Raw genomic sequence first — 18418 nt, forward strand, 5'->3', positions numbered from 1 at the left:
CACTAGCTTGAAGACAGTTAAGAGCTAATGCATAAATACACTGAAATTCACCTGGATTAGAGAGCTAGAACAAGCACTACTCATGTTCCTCTTAAACACACAGAAATCACCTATTTTTGCAGAATAATGATGCCAGTGTAATAACAGAGCCAACAACAGTATTTACAAACTAATGCCTGTGTTTTAGTAAAAGACATTTTAACAAAGCTTTGCTTTTTGATAAACCTAACTCTGCTTGGCTCTAAATTTTTGTATCTTCAAGTGTCAAGGGTATGGCATCATTCATTTACACTCAAATTGTACGGACAATATACAGGCAGCATTTTTTCCAACTTACCCAGAAGATTATTTCCTTCTGGTTCTTATCAAGTGACTACTGCAGACCCAGCTTTTCATAAACAAGAAATATATACTCTCTCACACAGACGCAACTTCATTTCCATTATAATCTTGTCTAATAAAATTAAACATAAATAAAAGGAATTACTACCTTGATTTCTTCTGTTGACTTCACTTAAAAATCCCTAGTTAAAAAGCTTCCAGGAATTCGGTGACAATACCTTGAACCATATGGTCAGACCAAAAATTTTGTGGAAATAAACAGACAACACGATACCATCTCATATTTTTCAAGGACAAATATTATATCAACATTTGAAGCCCTCTGAAATCTTACAATTTATGATTTCTGAATTGTGATTAAAAGTTGCTTCTTAAAGTGCAGTTTGCATACAACAAAGAAGCTTTGGGGCTTTATTTATGAATTTATTCTGTACTGATTTTAGGAATATTTTTGTAAGCTCCAACAACTGGGAAAGTCCTCTGAGAAAGTGGAACTCTTCCTTCCTTGGTGTGCATTCCTCAGTTCATTGTCAGAAGAAATATTTACTGGTTTGCTAAACTGCCAACTGCCCTCTTGCTCAGATGGTATGTGCATGAATAATACAGGCACGGCATAGATGCTGCTTATTCAGCCAGAGTATTCTCTGCCCTGAGACAGACAGACCCACCAACAGTCGTTCAGCCTCACATCCTGCAAGCTTATTCAGAAGATAATCAGGCACATTTGGAAAAGAAAAGGCAGTTAACTGACTCAGTGAAAATTATCGGATTTCCAAAAATGTCCCCCTGATGTAATCAAAATGACTTTAAAAGAACAAATGAGTCATGTTGCTATAGCAGGATAACGTTTGCATGCATTGTAACTACGCAGTATAACCATGGAAAACTCTGTGACAAGGGGATAAATCATGCTCATGTAATTCATGCATACAGGGTTTATTATTATCTCAGCCTAGCTCAGCCCAGTTCTGGACTTCCCTTGATTTCACTTCCTATGAACGATCACACACACTATATGGCAAATTCCTTCACTGGCATATATCTTATCTCTGGCCGTGATGAATTTACCTCGAAAGACAGATAGTGGAGCCAAAGCATTCTGTGATTCCCCTGGCACTTTCAAATTTTAGCTTGTCTAACCTTACAAAGGGAACATCTGCAGAAAGTGGCATCAATCACTTAAAGGGCTGCACTTCTCCCACTAAGTGTTAGTGCCTTAAATAAGATATTCACACCTTTCGTTTACAGGAAATTCATTTCCCCCTGCAAAACATGCTGCAGGCAGTACAGTTATGCCTGCTTCTGCTGATAAACTGTTGACCCTTCCTTTCTCTGAAACCTGAAAAGACAGAGTACTGATTCATCGTGAGACAACAAAACAAGGAATTGATGCCTACAAAGAATCAGATCCAAAAATATACTCTGATATACCTCAAGTTCCAACCAGGAAATATCTGGAGATCTAAGCTCAAGGCCTGTGATCCTCAGCAATCTTATCTAAAGATTGCTGTAAAGTAAAGATATCTGTAAAGTTCAGGTTTGCACCAATAAAATGGCTTTAATTTCTGCTACTAAACATGCTCAAAGAGTCCAAGTGCAAAATTCACAGGGACTGCAAGAACTCTAAAGCATGATCAGATTTCTTACCGTTGATAGGAAATTCTGATTACTGCTCAACTACCACTGAACAGTTAGATGATCTCTAATTATGGTAAGTGATAATTTAAGATGCAGATTAGTTCCTGAGAACCACCCGTCCAGAGCGTCCGTTCAGATTAGCCTTCTTGGCTGACCGTCTTTGCTTTTGAACGTGGTGTTCTTGACTACCCAGTGGCTTGATTTCACAAGTATAAGTAACTAGGTTCCAGTTTATCCTCCAAGCTCTCTGTGGCCTTTTTCCTGGAAGAGGAAAACCTTAAACCTTTCAGAGGAGAGCAATGAACTAGTATTTGCTGAGGCACAAAAAACAAAAACCAAGCTTAGCTGACAGCCCAGATAATTTCTGGACAAAAAAGACACACCAGTGTTTAAGAGTATTCTCTCTGTAAATTAGCTGTTACGCTAATTCTCTCTTTTCTTATAAATTGCCAGAGATTTACCTAGATAAATTACGGAACAAGGTGTCACATCTGAATAGATTCACTCTAAAAAAGATGTGCTTTAAAAGATATTATGGCATAGGCTGAAGCATGAGCTAGCAGCTTGCACAAGGTGTATATTGGAAAGGAGAAAGAAATTCCTCTAGAAGATGCAACCATCAGAACATCTGAGATTGAAAACTCATTTATTGCACATGTAGTTGAATTCTCAGAGCCAGCTGCATTTAGGAAAACATGACGTTATTCACCTTTGGAATAAAATTATGTGCGAAACTCCCTAAAGTGGAAAGAAAGCTGCACATCTCCCCAAAACTAATCAGAGGAATTAGTTATGCAAACAAATTACATTAGTTATCGACTATTTCGGATAGTTAAGTCTCATGGGCTGGGGTGTAATCACTGGAAAATTCCCACCCTCTTCTCCCCATCTCTCTGTGCAAGTTCAGATAGTTTCTTCAGGGTACTATGTCTTATTTCTGTTTTCCTTTAGTTCATCAACCGCACAACACTACTGAAAACAGGATGCAGAGGTGAACTGTTATCTCCCAGATTAAAGTGTTAGACTGTAAAGAAGAGACTGGAGCTCATGTCCCAGTGAACTGGTACTCCAACTGCCTGAATATTTTTGAATCCTTAAAAGACTTTGCAAAGATCAATCAGTTTAATTTTATACTTAGAGGCTGGGAGCCATAAGAGAACCTGGACAGAATATTGACCTGGTGTGTAGGTGAATGTCACCCATGGGTTTTGATCAGTCTGCAGAACTGCTAGCAGAACTGCTAGCAGAGTGTATCAAGCTTTTAACCGAGACTGTGGACTAGCTGCAATGTGGTGGAAGGCTGCTAACCATTTCCTATGGATCTGAGTTAGGGAAACATTGCTTTGAACCAGGAAAAAAACAGCTCTATGGTTTGGATGCTCTAGAAATGCACCCAGTTGCCAGGAGCCAAAGACAGGTGTTAGAAAACAAAGTATTGGAGAGAGCTTGGAATGATAACCGCAGACTTCTGCGCACGGTCAGCTTGATAGGGAAGCAGCTGAAGATGCTGTAGGGTTACTGTGGCTAACTACAAGGCAGCTGCGTCAACAGCAAGCCGAAAAGACTTGTTCATCTTGCCCTTGATAATGGGCTCAAGCAAAAGAGAACGTAGGCCCAAACTTTGGGTCTTCGCCATTATCACATTTATACTTGAAAAACCATAATTAAGAAGAAATTCTGAAACACTTGGCTTTGTAAAAATATGCTTCAACAATAAAGAAAGCCATTGTAATACAGGAAACACCCTGCTCTGACTTGTAGTGCTAGGTGAATAATATGTATGGATGGTGCATAAAAAAACCCCAAACCAAAAAAAAACTGCTCTAGAATAAATCCACCCCGATGAAGGAGCATTGCAGTGAAATGAACAACAATTGTAAAGCAGCTGCACTACTAGCAGCATTTTCTCCAAAGCACACTTGTAATCTTAGATTGCTACTAGCAGATTTTTGGAGCGGGGTGGGGGGAGAGGAAATCAACCATGACATTTGTCCTTAAAAGGGAGAGAAGAGCAATACAAGCAATTCTCGCCTGTTCTCTGAGAACAGATAAGACATATAGGAAAAAAAAAATCCTATTTCACCATTAATAACTTTGCAAAAGTGTTCTGGTTGAAATGGAGAAAAAAAAAACTCTGTCGGACTGAGAATTTGTACAGCTCAGTATCTGAGAAACTCAGAGCCAAAGATATGTTCCCTTCATTTTACTTGATTTGATTATTAATAATTTACTTTAAGAAAACTTACATGGCAAAAATAAACATCTTTGATATAATGGCCTTGTTTCTATTATCTAAATCCATATTACACTGAATTTCTGGTAAACTATACAGATATAATTGATTTATATCCTACAACAAGTATATTACAATTAACATGTTCATTATCCCTTCCCTACACCAGGGCCTACAGCATGTCCCCAAGATTAACAGATTTTGTGACTTGTAATTAATTTGATTCAGGAACTGATGGTGCTGCATGAAGCAGCTCAGACTATCAAAGTCTGCAGAGGAGCCTTGTAAAGAAATTTCCTGCCTGGGGAAATACAGTACTTTTTCTAATGGCAGCTGCCATTGAGTCATCAAGCAAAAGCGGTCAAGGAGAATCTCTTTCCCAATGCCTTGAACTTCAATGAATAGATACCAAATAGATAACATGTTGCTTCCTTTTAAATATTAACCACAAAGCCCAAAGAATATTATTAAAAGAAATGTTGCTAGAAACTGTATCTAGGGGTAACAAATCAGACAGACTCATGATGGACCAGCTCGTGCACGGAAAAAAGATGCAAAATAGCTAAAAAGAAGATTCCCCTTTTTATAATACTATTTTTATGTATTATAATGAGCTAAAAGTCCTTTTGGGGGGTTTCACTTAGAACCTTCTAGAAAATGTGGCTTTGGTAAAACTTCCTTGATTCTGCTAATAAGAATGGTGCCTCAAGTGACTGTCTGATAGAGCTATTTTACTACACATTGCTGAACATGCAGTAAGAGCACAGATTTCAGCTGAAGCTCCCAACTGAAGTCAATAGAGCTGTGCAGGCTGAGACTAGTGGAGAACTGGTCTATTGTCAGACTGTGAAAAGGGAGTTACACACAGCAGTTCAAGGAGTGCCTCTTCACTTAGTGTAAAAAATGAACTCTATTATTTACTTAAACGAGTGAAAAAAGGAAAAAAACATGAGTGTTAAAAAAAAGCCCGGAGATCATAATCTTGTTTCTTATATAATGAGATCACGACAATGGCTGAATACTACCATCTGGTTGTTACAGTAATGAGCACTTTCCAAATGTGTAGTCTACACCCTCTGCTTTACCAAGAGTTCTCCAAAACTATGTACTTTCATGTTAATAATAGCATGCAAGCAATTTTTTTTTTTTTTTTAACAGCTGCAGCCTCCAAGATGGATCTCGGCAGCTGCTCAGCAGCGTGCAGTAACATGGCACAGTAAATTTGAAGCAATCCCACTTGAAGCTGTGCATGGAACTGGGGAGCCTGGGGGCAATTACTCAACCTGGAACTTTTCCCAAAGTAGAGTGAGCTACACAGCCCCTTCCTCTGCTTATTCCACCATTCTGCAGTGACAATTTTGGCTAACTTTCCAACATAGTCTTTAAAAGCCAAATGCTATAGTGTATGATACAGCCTTGGAAACTATTCATGCTGCTGTTTGCACTGTGCAAAGAGAGGGAATTTTGCCTCTCCTTTCACATGGGACAGGTTAGTTGAAATCTTAGTGAGATGTTTGACTTGGAATAGACTTAAAATTAACATTCAAGTATGAAAGATCTAATCACTCATGGAAAGGACTGGAAAAAATGCCACTATTAAAATGGCAGAAAAGTTGAATATAACTGTACTTACTGATGTCATGAGTAAAAATTCAGTTGATTCTATTCAAATCCTCTCATATTTCATACATTGTATATAATAAAATTATGAATATGCAGCATTTGGCTAATAATAAAGGTGAGGCCTAAAATAAGGGTGGAAAAAGAGACTTACAATGTGAAGAAAATGAGAATGAAAAATTGAGAGGCAAACAAAACCTAATGGTGGGTGATCTAGAGAAAGCTAGCAAGAAGCAGGACAGAGTGCCAGGGAGACAAAGTTGGAGAAAGGAGAGAGAGGAGAGAAATGAGACATAGTAAGGAGGAAAGCTGGATGGAGGGAGAAGTGATCAAGAGAAGAAGAAAGACAAGGTCATGAGGAAAGGAAAGCATGAGATAGGTATTAGCATTGAACAGTAAGAGTCTTACAAAGCAATATCACATTGCAAATCCTAGTCTTTCTGAAGGGTTACCTGCAAGTTTTGTGAATGCTAATAGTTGTATGTATTCTGCAGAAAGTTCTACATACTTTTTCCAGCTACAGAGCTTAATTAGCTTGCTGGTTGACTACAAAGTGGATTTGTAAATGCCATTGTAAAAGTGCCATCAACATAGATAACATTATTCTCTGCAACCTTTCAACTAAATGACCGTAAATACTGTATGTACAATGTATGGTGTTGCATAGATAGTAAATACTGTATATATTGTACGAATACACAAGGCTACATAGTGCACTGTCTCTCAAGAGTTGAGAGCACAGCTAACAGAGGCAGCGAACAGACTCAGCAGTTTGCACAGCAGTTCACCCAGAGGAGTGCAGTTAGGTGCAAGAGGACATCTTCTTCCACGCCAGTAGTGCCCACTCTTGCTAACATGGTTGTAACTCGCCATAAAGCATATTTGCCAGTAGCTGTAGGAATTGCTACATCAGCTGTGTTAGAAGCGTCGAGCCAGACAGAGCCTCTTACAGCAGATGCTGCCCTACAGGTCTCAGGCTGCAGGGAGTGCTTGGAGCCTCTCCAGAAGGTCTGGACCGATGGTCCGCCCTCCTGCAAGAGGTGTGCTGCTGTTGAGGATTTGTGTGGTCAGGTCAAAGAGTTGCAGGATGAAGTCAGTAGACTGCGAAACATGTGAGAAAGTGAGCAGGAGATAGACAGGGTGTTCTCAGAGACTGTGCTGCTCCAAGAGTCCCAGTCCCCTGCAGCAGGGGAGTTGCTGGAGGACTCGGTGAAGAGTGAAATAGTTCAGCACAGCACTGTCAAAGAAGGCTGGAAGCTAGTTGCTTCTCGAACAAAAAGAAGAAAGGCCCCTAATCCTCCTGTAGACCTGGTGTTACAGTTGAAGAACAATTTTAGTGCACTCCAGGGTGAGGAGAACCTGGACCTGGCCTCAAGGGAAGCAAGTGGGCTGTCTGACCCTGTGCCTTGCATGACCACTTGGAAGAGGTGACGAGTGATTGCAGTGGGTGAGTCCATGCTGAGGAGGACAGAGGTGCCTATCTGCCGACCTAACCCCTCCTCTAGAGGTGTTTGCTGCCTGCCAGGAGCGAGGATACAAGATGTGTCTGCAAGGCTACCAAGGCTTGTCTGCTCATCAGACTACTACCCTCTGTGCTTTTTAGGAGAGGCAGGCCAGGGAGGCGAGGTGGGGGAGTTGTTCTTTATGTGAGAGAGCAACTGGAATGCATCGAGCTCTGCCTAGGGGTGGAGGAGGAGGCAGCTGAGAGCTTATGGGTGAAGATCAAAGGCCAGGCCAACATGGGGGACACTGTTGTGGGTGTCTACTACAGACCACCTGAGCAGGAAGAGAAAGTTGATGAGGCCTTCTATAGGCAGCTGGAGGTAGCCTCATGATCACAAGCCCTGGTTCTCATGGGGGACTTCAACCACCCTGACATCTGCTGGAGGGACTGCACAGCAAGGCACAAGCAGTCCAGGAGGCTCCTGCAATGCACTGATGATAACTTCTTGTCAGCAAAAGGGGTAGGAGGCCTGCATGGGTGAGCAAGGAGCTCTTGACCAAATTCAAACAGAAGAAGAAAACACACAGAATGTGGAAGAGGGGTCAGGCTACTCAGGAGAATTATAGGAATGCAGCCAGAGTATGTAGAGATGCAGCGAGGAAGGCCAAGGCCCATCTGGAATTGAGTCTGGCAAGGGATGTCAAGGACAGCAGGAAGGGCTTCTTCAAATACATCAGCAGCAAGAGGAGGACTAGGGAAAATGTGGGCCCGCTACCAAATGGGGCGGGGGCCCTAGTGACAAGGGATACAGAGAAGGCAGAATTACTGAATGCCTCCTTTGCTTCAGTCTTCACTGCTAAGGGCAGCCCTCAGGAATCCAAGAGCCTGGACATGAGGGAGAAAGTCTGGAGAAAGGAAGACTTTCCTTTGGTTGAGAAGGATAGGATTAGAGACCTTCTGGGCAGGCTAGACATCCACAAATCCATGGGCCCGGATGGGATGCACCCACGGGTACTGAGGGAGCTGGCAGATGTTGTTGCCAGGCAGCTCTCCATCATCTTTGAAAGGTCCTGGAGAACCGGAGAGGTGCCTGAGGACTGGAAGAAAGCCGGTGTCACTCCAGTCTTCAAGAAGGGCAAGAAGGAGGACCCAGGCAACTATAGGCTGATCAGCCTCACCTCCATCCCTGGAAAGGGGATGGAACAGCTCATTCTGGATGTCATCTCCAGACACATGGAGGATCAACACTTTCACCCCGCAGTGTTTCTCTTAAGAGTGGTACCAGGACTCAGTAATCAAGCTTTCATTTCCAGGTAGCTACTAGATCACTAACTCTGCACAAAGAGCTAAAGCTAGAGTCAAATGAAAGACCTAGGTCAATGGCTTTCTATGTGAGGTCCATCTTCACAATAAGCAAGTCATGCTGGACATAAGATAAGAATGTGAAGAGGTGGCACTGAGGAGAGAGATCCTGGTGCAAGTATGGTGTAAATGTGGAGATAAATTACATGATTTAAAAAAAAGTTGATACGTTCACAAAACAAAGCTTGCCATTTATATAAAGTTTGTGCATTTGTATTACACTGATAAGAATGTGCAGTGAAGAGACAGTCAGCTTCATTGTCCAAAGATGTGAAGCACTAGTTAAAAAACATTATGTAACACATAAAGAGGCTTTTACCAAAAGAATTCTTGAATTTCTTAGAATCAGAAAGTCAGAGATTGTTTTACTTTTCGGGGAAGAGGAAAATCAACATCTTAGCCTTGAAGTAGGTATTCTTTTTTAGCATGAGGAACATCTAAGAGACATAAAAGAATTGGGAGGGGAGGGAAAAAGGTGAATTACCAGAGTGAGAAAAAAAAAAATTATAAAAGATGAGCTGAAAGGTTGGCATTCTGCTCAGAAAATGTATTTTTTAAAAAAGACCATGATTAATCTTAGGTAAAAGTTGAGATAAGGTTGAGCAAACAAAGATAGATCAGAGATTAATACAGGACTGGATCTAAAAGAAGTTCAGCAGGAATTCAGAACATATTTTCACCTTAGTAAAGCTGCAGCACAGGCAGCTGCAGAGGGAAACCACAGTGCTTTGAGTTCTTTAAAAGCTGCTCCAAAACCCAACTCCCTGGGAGCAGTGACCAGCACATGTCTACATGGACCAAACACACAAGGCAGAGTCAGGTTTCGCTAGCAGGGTCCAGCAGTCCCAGACAAGAGGAGCCCAGTCGGGAGCAAAAGGAGAGTAGAGACAAGGCTACAGTGTATGTCTGAGGGGTCTCTCCAGGAGACAAGCTACTTACTTACAACATAGATTCAAAGTCCATTTTGGAAGAAGAGGCAGAGACAGGGATGGAGGCAGGTAGAGCTACAACATAGCTCCTGCCTGAGCTTAAATGGAGCTGCTGCACCCAGGGGCAGAGGGTGCCCATCCCAGGTGAGGCTGTTCAGGGCCATTAAGGCCTATTAGTGCCCTCAGGGCCTGTGACACTCACATTGCCTCTTCTGCAGTGGTGTCAGCTCAATCTCTGTCCAAATAAAGCCTTCAGTGACACGGAACTGTACAGTAGCACAGGGCATGGTGCAAACAGAGGGAGTAAGTACAAAGTACAAGAGGAGGAACGTACTTATAACCATAGGGTATGGTATGAAAACAGGACACACAGTGTGGCTCCAGAGCTCCAAGACTAGAGAGAAAGAGGAGATGGGAAACATTGCACTTTATTTTTCATGGCTGCATTATAGATTGAGCCATTGACAGTGGAGAGTATAAAGCATAGTTTCTGCCAAAGTAGAACGAGCTTTGGAGACTCACTTGGCACTAAATGGCATTTGGGGGAAATCCAATACTTGAAAGTTAAAACAAATAAGAAACAATACATTTTGCAGCTGTGCATTTATGACTTCAGTATTGTATTAACATCAGCCACCTGCTCTTTTCCAGCTCAGTTAACACTACCACTTGAAGCAGCCTAAACCTGACTTGTACAACCTAAAAAAAATATGAGTTATGATTCACTTTGGCTTTTTTCTATTAACAAAAATGTCCCATTGCAACCTCAAGAACATATTTGATCTCCATACCAATGTCTAAGATGGTATACTCAAAACCTGAGACTCAGAAAATTTAAGATCTGTATTTCCTCATTTTGGGTACTTCCATTTCTACTGGCCTAAAAAGAAAGTCTGGTTATTACAAAGGTTGTGCTCTCAAAAATGACTTCAAATGCTTTCAGAGTCTGGTGTTTCCTGCATCATAGAAAATTCAGGATCTGCTCAACCCAATCGAAGCTAGCAATTCCAAAAATTAAGGGATCTGACAGCAAAACTTAATTTTGCAGATTTGGTGGTAGGATGTTTTCTGAGTGTCGTTTATTTTCTGAAGTTAATTTTCTTAAAATTTCTTAAAATTCAAAGGGAATTTTAAGCTGCAAAATGAATGCTTTTTTTTTCCAGGCTCATCCTAACTAAATCAAATGGTTATTAATACCTTGAGAAATCTGCTACTGGCTTAGAATCACAGAATGGTTGAGGTTGGAAAGGACCTCCGGAGATCATCTAGTCCAACCCTTCTGCTCGAGCAAGGTCACCTAGAGCATGTTAGACAGGGTTGCATCCAGGCAAGTTTTGAATATCTCCAGAGAAGGAGACTCCACGACCTCTCTGGGCAACCTGTTCCAGTGCTCTGTCACACTCGGATTTAGAGATTCTAAGAGATCGTAGTCTCTCAAACGATCAGGATGCAAAATGCACAGGTATTTGAAAGCTGAATCCAACCTTTTAGTTTGGAACTGAACAGTATAGAGTTCATGGAGCATAGTTGTAATTCACTTTTCTTAACAAATGGTTCTCCGCAATCTGAGAGGCTTCATGTGGAATATGTCCTTTAATACAGGTAATTCTGAACTTTTCTCTCCAGGTAAAGACTTTGTCCCAAGTAACTTGCCCCATAGGATTATTTTCTGCATCTTTTCTCTATACTCACTTCTTGGTCAACCTGAAGCTGTTCCTGGGGAGCTTACATCCTCAGAAATCTCATGCAAGCACTCTGAAAAGGATGGTTTTCTTTAAGAGTTCTTTTCTGGCCAGATTTATAAAAATAAGCAACTGTCTTCCTGTAGTCTCCAGTAAGGCCTTCTGCAATAAAGCATTTACTATTTGCCATGGCTCCTTAGGATGTGTTGGATTATCTCCAGACGTGAAATCCATCCAGCAAAATGCTCATAGATGTCCAAGCACAAGAAAAGAAGTCAACTGCCTGAAGAGAACAAGATAAGGGAAAATGAAACTGCTCTGATAGCAAGGTAGAGAGATAAGAGAACACCAGGCAGTTCAGGAAATAAAAACAAAACACTCGATTCACAAGGTGAGCTGTTGCAGGTACTGGAAAGGCCAGCAATAGGTGACAGGTAGATTTTACAAAGCAATCTGCAAACAGAGGCCCTGTGGCTAGTTCCATACAAATTAAAAATGCATTATCAGGGAATTATTCTCTAGTTGCTTTCAGCAGAAGTGTGTCCCTTGTTCCACCTTTTTACTCCTGCACTCAATGACCTCTGAGTAGGGGACTGAGTTGGCAGCTCTGGTCTTTTTAATTGAAGCTGACAGGCACAACACGATGGTTAATTGCAATGTGCTTATCTGGCAGGAGAGCGAAACAAGCTCCTGTTCTTTCTGCAGTCTATGAATGTTTATGGGAACCATAAAGGAGAAGAACCTGGTGTTTTGGTGTGGGCTGTATTGCAATCGCCTTCCTAGGATTTTGAAATTGCTAGCATGCTGTCAAACACATTGCCTTATCACAGCAGTCATAGCAATTCTGCTACTGAACAACAGCAATACTAGCATCTTCCTTCCTTAAAAACAAATTATAATTAATAACTCAGTGAGACGCAGTAATGCTGTAGTAAAATGTAGAGATGAGGCCCATGGGTTATGAAATAAAATTGAACTTATCTCATGAAAGAATAGCAATATTTACCCTCTCGCTAACGCTTAATTAATTTTCCTTTAGCTTGTTCACTGCCACTTGTTTTGGCAGTGGACCTATATGTCAGGGGTGGAAATCTAGATTTTCTCAAAGTTTGAGGATAGTAAATATTTTACCTCGTTTTGTGGGGAAGGGAAAAAAGCCTGTGGAAAAATTCATGTCACAGTAAAAAGCAAGTTTCTTCCAGATCTAGGGGACAGTTGTATAACAGGCCATGATTTCTGCTTCCTTCTCACAGCCCTGGAACTTGAACACTTACACGTGATATGTCTAATACCTGTGTCCATACTGGTCACAAATGGCTCTCAAATTCCAACTGTGCTTTCTTGCACCTGTGGCTCCTGCAGCTGTAAGGTAATATAGCAAGTTAATATGTGGGTTTTTAAAAATCATCCTTTGGTATTTGCAGTTCTCTTCCTCCTAAGTCTGTCTACCTTCTGTCCCTAGCATGGGCAATTTTAGACAATTTTCCACACCTTCATGCATTATAGAAACTAAAGCTTACTTTACAGTAAATTAAACTGAACTTGCTTGGTGAAGCAGGTGCTAGAGAATATTCTAGCATCAGAATGGTAGGGTACGGCTGCTAAAATTCTGGCAGATTCATGATAAACAACATACTGTAGAAATGCAGTCTGGAAAATTAACAACTGTTTCTAAAGCTCCAAAAAGAATGACTGATACCCCACTTGAGTTTAATCATGCTACATTCAGGATGACGTATAATAACATGTATTTAGTTATTATGAAGAAAATCTTTCCTTCTCAAGTATACACCCTATGGCTAATAATCCTTATAAGATTGTCTTCTGTGTAAAATCCAGATTTCTTTCTCCAACTAAAGAGCCATAGCTATTTTATAAAAGAATCCATCATACAGGGGGCGGATGTCTGGGTAGTGGATTTGACTGTCTGAAATGTCAGAATTGAATAAAAAGCTAGAAAAGCTTATGGCACAGAATCGTTGAACCATGAGAACACTATACTAGTGCACAGTAAACTGCACAGTGACAAACAGCTTTTGATCAAGACCACTATTAGGTGTCTTTTCTGTCAAAGAAAAGTAAGCTTAGATGGGTTGCTAGCATTTTAGCATTGGCATCAACATGTGATACTGCAACCAGGAATTCATGTAGCTTTAGTAACTGTTAAAAGTGGCAAAGAACAATGAAACCTACCATGGTTCTGTTGCTTGTAAGATGTTAAAAAGGAGTACGAGAGATGCTCGCTTGGGGGAATCTTCACCACTTAAGCCAGGCACCGTGGCATTTCAGGGAAAGTAGCACATTTGACTTGCAGGGTTGTCCTCCACATGTGGTAGGGTGACATCTCATACTGCAGACTACTCGGAGTAGATTAGAAGGCAAAAATTATGCTACTTTCAAGTGAGAGGGAGAAAATTGAAGAAGATTCTTGTATCTTTGCTCATTATGTCATACATGTCACTGCTTAACAGACTGCTAGCGTTCATATATTTCTGAAAAGTTTTATTCAAATTATACAGGCAAAAACAAGTGGATCTCCCATCTGGAGCTCTCAAGTATCTCTGAAGCATAAAGATGTGACTTGTTCCTTCTGGGATTTTAATCAAAATGCTTTGGAAAATTTTCCTTTTCATTTCCTCACAGAAACAGGCCCATAAAATCTGGAATGAATGCTATGTGTTCACGGCAGTGTTCAGAGAACAAGACATCTCAGAGACCTCTCCACTGGTTTCTAGAGGAGGTCACCCATTCCCCAATACAATACATATGCCTAATGCATAACACAAAAGGCACCAAAAATGCTGAGGTTTATCAGCAGCCAAAAAAAAATGAATAAAAATGTGTAAAATAACAGTCTTTCGGTATAGATTGGGTATCTACTCTTAATAACTTGTAATATTCATCTATTTGAGCCACATCAAACTAATCTCTCATAATACCCTACAACGTGACAACAGAGTCAATGCTCTATAGCACTCACATAGTGACACCACTTTATGGAGCAGAAAAGAAGTGCAGAATCCTTTGGAATCCTTTGGTTTTATTTTTATTGAGTACATCGTATTCAAGGAGTCATTGTTTTCCATCAACACAAACTGAAAAAGTGCCTGGCTGGCATCCCAGAGACAAATTGTCCTTGTTGGATACTTGAACGAGGCTAGACAAGCCACTGAATAACTCCATCCTCGTCCTGCTGATCACAGAAGCATTCAATAAAAACCATGTAAGAAATCTCAAAGAATTGTCACTTTATATACTCACAATGGTTGGAATGAAGGCAGCTGTACAAATTTTAACTGTTGCTGGGGTTAACAACCCAGAATGCAGAAGAGGCCCAGAAGGTAAGTACTCTGTTCTGGAGCTCTAAGCACATTTTCTGAGAGACAAGGCTGACTGCGAGTCACTGGATGACCCCCTCCCTCCTCCATTCACCAGATTTGCCCTGCTCCTTCCAGTGCCACCCACTTGACATGCACCTCTACTTCTGACACTCAGAGACCAGAGTCTCTGGCATACATACCTCTTCTTGCAAGCTTCATATCCCTCTTCAGCATGCTCTCCCCACTGAAACCTTCTAGCTTACCTGCTGGTACATGTTTCCCCTCCAGCCAATTTCACTTCCCTGGAATACAATAGGAACTGCATGCTCATCTGTGCTAAAGCTCAGGCCAAATTATGGACTTAATTGCATGTCTGAATGACTTGCAATAGTGTTAATTAATTGTTAATTATTATTTCAAATAATCAGTTGGAACAGAACTGGGAAAAATGTAATGTATGACCTTTTATAGCAATTCATTTGCCTTGGTGCTTGAGATCAAAGGCATTGGTTTGATGATGTCATGCTCCTGGTTTAAGATTACAAACTTAATGTTGTAATCACGATCAACATGTACCGGCATTTCTTGCTTTTTCCCCCTACTATTTTTCTAGTGTGGTGTCAGTCTACTATTTATTGAACAAAGGTTCTGTTCCCTAACATTCTTGTTTCTTTTTGTATGTTCAAAGGATTTAGAAGAAGCCTACCAAATGCATCTTGGGTTGTTTTGGAAAGTCACATATGCTGGAAAATGTCCATATCCTTATAACAGAAAAGAGGGTTTTCTTCTGTGTTTGTATCCAGCTTAAGAGCTTTTCCATTTAAAGAGTTAAAAACATTCATATAGCGGAAGTAACTGTATTTCATATTAATATACTATGCAATATAGTTATCCTGAGGAGCATTGTTTAATTTTTATATCAACTCTAAAAGCAGAATAAGGGAATCTCAGTCTTATTGATGGTTGGGTGTGCTTGATCTAAAACCAGAATGCACTTGTAATTTATTATTTGCAAACATCTTACTATTTTTGGTGGCAGATAACTTTTTTCTTCATGCCTCAGTAAATCACTTTGTAATCTGGGGTGAGACTGAATTTGCAGTTTGGAGTTTCCTGGGAACCTACACTTATAGCTCAATAGTCATCTGTAAACATTTAGCTTTGTGCTAGAAATTACTAAACAGGACTTTCCTCCTCCGATTCATGTTCAAAATCTCCAAATTATAGATTGCAGGAGTTGATGCTGGATGCTAAAGACTCTATCGGATTTAAACAGAAGTAAAAATTAAAGTGTCTCTTTCCTGCTGTTTCCACTTTGTTGAGCTTCAGTTCACTGCTATACATGATCTGCAAGCTGTCAGAAAGCTAATCAAACCAGGCCATTCACCTGCAAGTCCTTCGTTTCTCATTCTGAGCGGCTTGCAAGCTGACTTTTGATCTGTGCCCAAGGCACCTCTCTGCCAGCAACACACCAGTTCTAAGGGTTCAGTACATGCCTGTATCTTCAGGACATGCACAGCTAGTGCTGTTGTTTCCACATCTAAGGAAAATATATTATTTTGTTATCATATATTACAGTGGGAGTACAAAATTATACAACATTTGGAATGTTTGGAAACCAAACATTCGATTAAAAAAATGTTAAAGTTAATTCTCTAGGAAAACAAGAAACAACAAGCCAAAAACTGATAGCAGTTTCTCTCTGTGCTTACTCAGAGATGAGAGTCTGTGCACATGTAACCCTCAGAGTTATTTTAGATACTCTCAGGTATCGCACCTAACCTCCAGCTGCCAGAAGGGCAGCTATTGTCCCTTACTATTTTGGCCTGTGGGCTTTTTGTTTTGTTTTGTTTTGTTTTGTTTTTTAAGCAAGTCTAAGGGGGTGGCACAGCTAAAGAAAAATAAAACAATCACAAAAAGCAACTTGAGAAAAAAAACAGCATAAGAAAACCATGCGATCTTCAGCAATGGTGTATTTTACATTTCACTCAGTAAACCGCTTCTAGAGTGGTCTGGCAACAGTTAAAGGTACATTGTTCTAAACTCTAGAACACTGTTTTAAATTAATGAGTCCTGCTTTAGTGAATCTTTGAGAATTAAAAAAATTTACAAATGGACAGAGTTCTTTTGAAGGGGTGACAAATCCTACTGGATTACAAGGGGCAATGAACAGCTCACAAATGAGCAAGTTAAGTAATCTTAATTAAATAATTCTGGCTTCACGGGCTTTAAGAGAAGTTATTTCAAAAGAAGCCATTCAAGAAGTTTTCTCCTTGATTTTTACCCAAAGCCTCTGCTTTTGTCCTTTTGCAGAACCTGTGAAGACAGACACCAAGCAGTTGCTGACATAGGACTGGTAAACCTAGAAGATAGGCCACAGAGAAGCAGAATTAGCAGGTACTAGTCTAAGCCAGTGGGAAGGTGAGAGGGAAGATGAACCACCCACAGAGAAAGGATGGCAACCCAGCTTACAGGAGAGGAGGCAACAGTGCCTTTCTTCTCTTCTCTTCTCTTCTCTTCTCTTCTCTTCTCTTCTCTTCTCTTCTCTTCTCTTCTCTTCTCTTCTCTTCTCTTCTCTTTTTTTCTTAAGCACGTGATTCAAGAATTTCAAGAGTTGCTTCGAACACACAAGTTTGAAGTGCCTCCAGCACACTTCTACCACTGTCGGAATAAAGTCTTCTCCAAGAATACCTAGTCTTTATAATTATGATGGCTGAACTGCAGAAACTGTTATCTTAAATGTATTGAGATACTATTGAAATCATCACAAATGAAATGTAAATTAATTATCTGGTAAAATTTCTCCCACCTCTAAAATTAGAGTCTTTTTAATGTTCTAAGGTGGATGGTTGCTTCAGGCCTCTGTTGTAGAGTGACTTCTGTCTTCTTTGTCTTCTCATAGTTTGATGGCTTGAAAAAGCTGTGATGGAGTGCCAGGAGATCTGAGATGCATAAACCCAGTAGGCCAAGAGCTTCACTCACTGATATTTCAATGTCACTAGAAGCACGAGGCAGTTTAAGATTTAGTTGGAGTCACAATCCTAATCTTTCCAGTCACTCAACACCCTTGTGAATATGCCTATAGCATTTTCATTCACTTTCCATATAAGCAAGAAAAGAGTTACTGAGGAAAGAATATTTTAAACATCTGAAAAATTTTAACTCTTTGCTACATGTTTTTCTAAAGCAATCTTCTAATCTTCATAGATTTCAACAAAAGTTGAAGTTTCCTTTCAAGCAAATCCAAATGTGATTTCTTTGTATACAAAATCATTTTAAAATAAGTCTTTTAAAACTTACAGGAGCCTTAAAGAAATCTTTTTGCTTAATGATTTCAGAGATGATAAATTCTTAGCACTTCATGATGAGGTGAGCCAAGGCTTTCTGGGTTTCCTAGAAAAAGTAACTAAGAATTGCTATATAAGAAATTCCTCAAATAATTTAAATAACAAGCAAAATGAGTCTTATTAAAATAAGCAGTGATTAGTATTAAAATAATCTTTCTTTAGGCATAATTTATTTTTATATAAATTTACATCTAAAAAAACCTTCAAATGTACTTTTTTGAAACACTCATAGCAATTCTAAGGAAAATCGTTTTTCCAACTATAGATTTGTCAAAAGTTATAGATATGTCAGAGATGCCAGTATACTTACAAATAAGGCAGTTACTGATAAATTAGGCCACTAATTCTTTCAGTACACGAAAAACTATGTTTAAATGAAAAAAAAAAAGGGAGGAAAAGAAAGTACGAGGTTCTTCTCATCTTGTTACAAGCCTAGAGAAAGGACATCTTCATATTTCTTAACATGGATGGGATGGGGATCTATTCCTTTGAAGGCGGTGC

The sequence above is a fragment of the Rhea pennata genome, chromosome 5 (assembly GCF_028389875.1).
Source record: "Rhea pennata isolate bPtePen1 chromosome 5, bPtePen1.pri, whole genome shotgun sequence".
Lineage (NCBI taxonomy): Eukaryota > Metazoa > Chordata > Aves > Rheiformes > Rheidae > Rhea > Rhea pennata.